Genomic DNA, 6,633 nt, shown 5'->3' on the forward strand with positions numbered 1-6,633 from the left:
TTAATGTGTCAACAGGATGGCATGGTCCACTGTATCAGATAAGTCTGCTGATAAGTCTAGTAAAAGCTGTCTACATTTAAACAGAGGTCATCTACGAGGGTCACCAGCACCATCTTCATCCCATAGCGTGGCTTAACACTGGACTGAAAGGGGTCTAGGGCAAATTCAATTCAATTCAATTTATTCAAATTCTAGCCTGCCCTCCCCGTGAACAGGCTGGGGGCAGGTTACGCCCCTCCGCTTTTGCCTCCACGATCCACAATCCACAATCCACGATTTAATATCATGATTTAATATCATTCAGGAATATCTGGTAATCTTATTTTAAAGATTGCAGCAGCTTGATTTCCCCCATGCAGGCTCCTTGGACTTCCCAGGCAACAGGAGGAAGGGGGAGGGAGGAACCATTACTATGTTCCTACAACCACTGTCTTTGTCAGTGTTGCTAGCTTGCCATATACCATTGCCAGGTCTTGCAGCTGCCTTGATCTTATTGGCTTGCTAGGTTGGGTGCTGAGATTCTCTGGTCTGATGTTGGGTTTGCATGGGCTCTCAGTTCTGCCTGACAGGAGCACATATACTAAAACTGGAATGATACAGAGAAGATTAGCATGGCCCCTGTGCAAGGATGACATCTTTGAGTAACACTGGTTCTTTTGGTCTTGCAACACTGTCCTTTGTTTCAGTTTTGTTCTGGTGGGATTCTCTGGTTTGACATTGGTTCTGGTGGGATTGTCTGGTTTGATGTTGGTTCTGGTGGGATTCTCTGGTTTGACATTGGTTCTGGTGGGATTCTCTGGTTTGATGTTGGTTCTGTTGGTCTTCATGGGTTCCGTTTGCATTGGGAAACTTTTGGTCATTGGTTGCTGTTGTGTGTTTTGTTAAGGCTTCCTGTGTACTGGAGAAAGCCTTGGATCCCCCCACCCTTAGGAAACCATGGAGAATGGCTGGCGGCAGCTTGTTTAGGGGCCTGTAGAATTGGATCCTTTGGTCGAATTCACTAACAATTTGGGTGTATTTAATGGACAAGCAGGACTAGGTTCTCTGCATCTTTGCTTGAAAAATAACCCCTTCAGCCCTTTGGAAAGATTTTCCCATAGAGAATAATGGAGTAGAATGTATTCAAAATTCTGAATAAAACCTGAACGCAAATACTATACCAGTATTTTTGGATCTGAATGTTGGGAATACCAACTATATATGGTATTCCAGATATTTGAATAATAATACTATTTTTTTTAGCACACCACCCTGCTAAGCAGATGTGGGAGAAGTCCATCAGCAGGGAAGGCTGATTAATATTTCTCTCTATATATCTGGGTCAAGTATGCAAACATTTTTAAAAATTGTTTTCTGTATTTCAAAATGTGTTTCCTCCTTCCCTTATTTTCTCCAGTCTTTCATTCTGAGTTCATACAATCTGTTACTAAATGGTTGTTAGCCATCTGAGCTATGGAACCAGAGAGTTACAGAAAAATCTTAATTTTGTTTCAAAAAAGCTCATTTGAGGGTATAACCCCTCTCCAAAGTAAGAAAAAAGTTTAAAAAAACCAAAAACCTGTGAGTGTCTAGGCATATGAAAATGTGGTTGTGCCCACTTCTCTCCACAACCCGCGCTGCTCTGGGGAGGGAAGTTGGGGTGGGCAGGCTGGTGGGTAGTGAGAGGCAAGCTGGAGCCAGTGTGGCAAAGAAGTGGATGAGAGAGATAAGCCAGAGGTGGAGATGGGAGGAAAGCCAGAGGTTACAAGGATAAGGCAGAAGGGCTTTCCCCTACCTGTGTTCCTCACAGGTGCTCTTGTGTGCTTCTGTGCATATACATATAAATACACATACGCACATATGCCTACATACAACAAATAGGCACATGCAGATAGTCTTAGGGTAAGAATTAAGATGCATGAAATGTCAACATGTCAACATTTCTAGTGAGCAGCTCCATAACTATGAGTAAAGGCTAGGAATAATTCTTTAAAATAATAAGGCTACATTCATCATTCTAGTGGATAATTCAGGGAAGTCTGAGTTAGTTCAATATAAATAATTATATGGAAAGATGTACCACGCAGTCAAGCTGAGCATTGTAGCCTCTCATTAATTACCTAACACATGTCCATGCTTAGTCAAATAAGTGTGATATTTACATTAATTTCTGTATTGAGAATTAAACTTTCCCAGTGGGTTTGCAACAGTCAATTTGTCCTTTGATATACTTTATGGTTTAATTAATTCATCCTATATACTAGGGAATTTCTTAAGAAAATGTCTAACTGCACAATTGTATGTGACCCTCATTTGTTCCAGTAATGTATGCCTCTACAACAGACTCGCACATGCTTTATTGCTTAGAGTCATAGTACATGAAATCTAGAAGCAGTGGCCTGCATGGACAGAGTTGGAGAAAATCCTCAGAAATAGGAATTATGGACACAGGAAAATTCAGTTGCAAATGATTGCTATAGTGCATTGAGAGTGCATTATCCAATGATGCGTGAAAGCACCCTTCATCTCACCTGTCCCCTCCTGCTTCTGGTAGGGTACATGAAACTAGGGATGATGCAGACTTCTAGCAATTATGTTCAGTAGGTGAATATACCATGTTTGACAGCTGCAATTATTCATGAGCCAAGCCTCAGATCTGTTCACCTCGCTGCCAAACTGAACACCTACCAACCAGCTTTGCAGCTGCATGATAGCTATGATGGTGGAGTTTTTTCCCCTTGTCTTGCAGGCACATTTGCACCTGCAAAATAGGTGAAAATGTTGGTTTTTTCCCAGGGTCATGTATGGTTAGGTCACTTAACTGAATGACATTGGGAGGGACTACATCTCCCATAAGATTGTGAAAAAACGCATGAAATATCCTCAGTAACACAGATTTCAACACCAAATGACGAGACTTCCTTTTTTAAAAAAGTGTATATTTATAATCACTATCTGACTGATTTATTTGCTATTTATGCATACAATTGGTTGCTGAGTAATGTAGCAGGTCTGTGGGGTAGGGTGAAAACTAGAATTCTCATGGGGCTGTGTGAGAAAATCTCTGTGTAAAAACACTGCTGAATGCACTGTAATGTCTGAATATGCAAAAAATAACCTGAACAGGCTGCAGTTGCTCCTAAACAGCTGATCTAATCGATGAAAATAAGTTATCTGCTCATGACCTGTGAATAGAACTTGAGCCAAACTACCAGGTATTCAAGCACCCCTACAATTCACTGGACTGGAGAAGTCATGCAATTGGGGCAGACAGCTAAAATGTTTCATTCAGAAGGGAAAAGGGATCCTTCTCCAAAGAGACACAGGGCCAAACTCCTTTGAACAATGCCACATGGAGGCCAATTCTGGTCAGCAGTAGAAGGGGCTCCTTGCTTCCCCTCCTGTGCCTTTTTACCAACCTGTTGGGAGTCATGTCAGCAAATAATGATGCCGTGTGCTGGATTGGAAAAATGGCACAGGAGGGAAGGTACAAGCTTCTCCTTCCCCTACACCACAGTGGTCCTGGCCAGATTTGGGCCCCCACAGCACTGTTTAAAGGAGTTCCCCAGTGGGAACTACAAACTGGTGGTGCATCCCCTGGGCAAACTTGGGGATGCCACTTCGTCTAGTTTGGCCCACAGAACATTCTTCTATGATAGAAGATCCCTTCTGGGAACTTGGCAGTGTCATTCTAAGCAGAGTCAAACCTTTTAATTTCAATGGATTTAGAAGAGTGTGCAGTGCCAAGGAGTGCATTGTTAGTTGTATAACCATGATTGCCTATTGATTGGGGTTGGAGAGGGAGAATAATATGTGGGAATTTAGCTTTGCTAGGAAGTTAAGAAAAGATATTCTCATTGCTGTCAGAAAAATACTAGGTACTGTCAATGTAGCTGCTGTTACGGTGAATAAGACCTTGAAGGGAATAGAATTTGGATTATTAGAAAAGAACTCTGCTGATGCTTAGGGACTCTGACAGCCAGAAAATCTCAGAACTTATGTATTTTTATTTTTATTGTCACTTTTATTGCCATTTTTTACACTGCCCTCAAACTTTTTAAAGGTGAAAAGGGATGGGGGTCTCTCATGTTGGTCACAGAGGCCACTACAAAAACAAAAACAAAAAAACAGAGCTGCTGTGGAAAGGGAGACTTTCAATAACATAATTTAAGGAAATATTTGATTTACAGAAATTATGGAGTTCCTAGCACCCCCCAGTAACCTCAGCCAGTGGCCTAGAAAAAGATCTCTGAGAATATTTCTAGTTAGAAAATAGAAACTGCAGGCCCAGGCTAGCCCAGAATCTCTGTTCTGGAAAGGGCTTATTTCATTTCACTGATTAAAATAAGGGTCTACTTGGCTTATAAAGGTGTTAAAAGATTTGTGACACCCTTATTCTTACAGATTCAAAATGAACTTTACCAATAGACTATGTACTATATGCCGCCTTTTACATTCATACTTTGCTGAGAGATTAAATTTTTACATTCTCTGGGGAAGGAGCTGTTTAATCCTCAACTGGTAAACTGTACTAACAGCATTTTAATAAGATAATCTCTAAGAGCCAAAACAGGGGACAGTGATTCAATAGAGATGGGCAACAGTAAATAGGTACTGCCCCTAGTAAATAGGGTTGCTTGTGTGGCATAGGGGTTAGAATGTTGGCCTAAAAGCAGAGAGAGTAAGGTTCAGATTCCCAGTTGCCATAGAATTGGCTGGGTGGCCTTGGGCCATTCATTTGCTCTCAGATTAGCCTGCCTTACAGAGTTGTTATGAAGATAAAATAAAATAGGATAGAATCATGCGTGTCACCCAGAGCTCCAAGTAGGAAAGGCAGAGTAAACTAGGGTTGCCAGCTTCAGGTTGGGAAATTCCTGGAGATTTGAAGATGGAGCTTGGTGAGGATGACAAAGGGAATTATCTCAGCATGGTATAATGCCATAAAGTCCACTCTCCATTTTCTCCAGGGAAACTGATCTCTGTTGTCTGGAGATCAGTTGTAATCCCAGGAGATCTCCATGCCCCACTTGGAGGTCAACAACCTTAAGAATACACATGCACTAAATCTGGAATGTTGCTTGTTCTGCATCTTTTGAGGGGGTTCCTGATTGGCTCCAGCAAATTTTCATACTCTCTTCTTTGTACTAATAAATAAGTTTGCATAAGCATCCTTGGTTCCCTCACCCCCAGCTAAATAATGATCTTGACTCCCTTTTTTGAGAGGGACGGACAACAGCAGGTAGGATCAGTACAATTTGTTGTTGAATTCTAGTCCCAGGGATGTTGGATACTACCTCTTCCCCTTTATGGTCACCCATGTAAAGCCCTGCTCTGAACTGATACAAAATGAGACTCATTTGCTGATGGAATCTGAGATAGGGTCTCTTGATGTGATCATAGGTCAAGTAAATGAGTAACTGACAGAGTGAACAGCGAGAAGCAATATGTTTCAGTGGTGTCTTCCCTTATACTAAAAGTCAATTCTCAGAAGCTGAACTTGAGACTTCTGAAAATTAGGCTAGAGGGAACCCCAAACCCAAGCTGAAAGACAAGACATTTGAGAATTTCTAGTACTACAGGAACAAAAACATAATGATGTGTGTTGCAACAAGCTGGCTGAATAAAAAACTGGTTTGTCTTTATTTTCTTTCTTTATTGATTCAGAACTGCAGAAAATTCCCATTAGACCTCCACGAATCTGGTTTAATACTGCACATTTGGTACTGAATTGTACATTAGGAAGTACTTAGATATACATTCAAATGCATATTCATCCATTTTTTCAAGTTCTTCTTGGCCTGGTGAAATTTAGCATTGATTGGCTTGGCTCACATATTTTGCATTTTTGAAATTTGATGCCACAATATAGCAGATATGATCAGTGCAATCCTGTGCAATTTACTCCAGTCTTAAGTCAATTGAATATGAGAGTAATTCTATATTCAAGTTAATATTATAGGACAACAGAATTGTATATATATTTTCAGAATATTTCATTTTTATTTTTATTTTTAGAATATTTATGTCCCACCATTCTACTGAAAATAAATACTTCAGGCAGCTACTAAAAATATTTTAACACACCACATAAAACTCAATTTAAAACATAACTAAAAACAATTAGTAGCATCTAAAATATTTAAAACGCCAGGAAAAGCTTAACTAAAATGGGACTTCCAGATTAAAAACAAATTCAGCTGATATAGGAAGGCCTCTGATGAAATGATCATTTCCAGGTAAAAATACATACATTGAAAACATTCATAATTGTCCGATTTGCAGGGGGGAAAGGCAAGAGAGCAATAATGAGAGTGCAGCTACACAGTTACTCATAACCATGTTGACTGATGAGCTGAAGACTTTAACATACTCCAGTATTTACACAAGGATGCTCAAGTGTAGAGAGACATAATGTTAGCCAGGAAGCATAGTTTAAAAAGCCAAAGCCAAAGGCCCTGTCAATTTCATTTCTCTACAGGAGCTGGTGGAGATTGCTCCTCAAAAGGTTTGCTAATTTCATCTCCGCTTCCCCAAAAGGAGGTGAAACTGCCAGAGCCTTAGGGAGGAATAGGGGACAGTAAATTAGACAACTGATCCTCTACCTTATAGTATCAACAACAATATTTTATTAGATGGTCTTTGGAAATACTTTCA

At 40.3% G+C, this 6,633-nt stretch overlaps 1 non-coding gene across 1 annotated transcript; it reads left to right on the top strand.

Moving 5' to 3' along the window:
• The first annotated feature begins 555 nt into the window (after positions 1-555).
• On the top strand, positions 556-657 carry LOC129329486 (U6 spliceosomal RNA). The gene has a single exon (XR_008596979.1). It is a non-coding gene; the product is annotated as a U6 spliceosomal RNA (small nuclear RNA).
• Positions 658-6,633: the final 5,976 nt, after the last annotated feature.

The sequence above is a fragment of the Eublepharis macularius genome, chromosome 4 (assembly GCF_028583425.1).
Source record: "Eublepharis macularius isolate TG4126 chromosome 4, MPM_Emac_v1.0, whole genome shotgun sequence".
Lineage (NCBI taxonomy): Eukaryota > Metazoa > Chordata > Lepidosauria > Squamata > Eublepharidae > Eublepharis > Eublepharis macularius.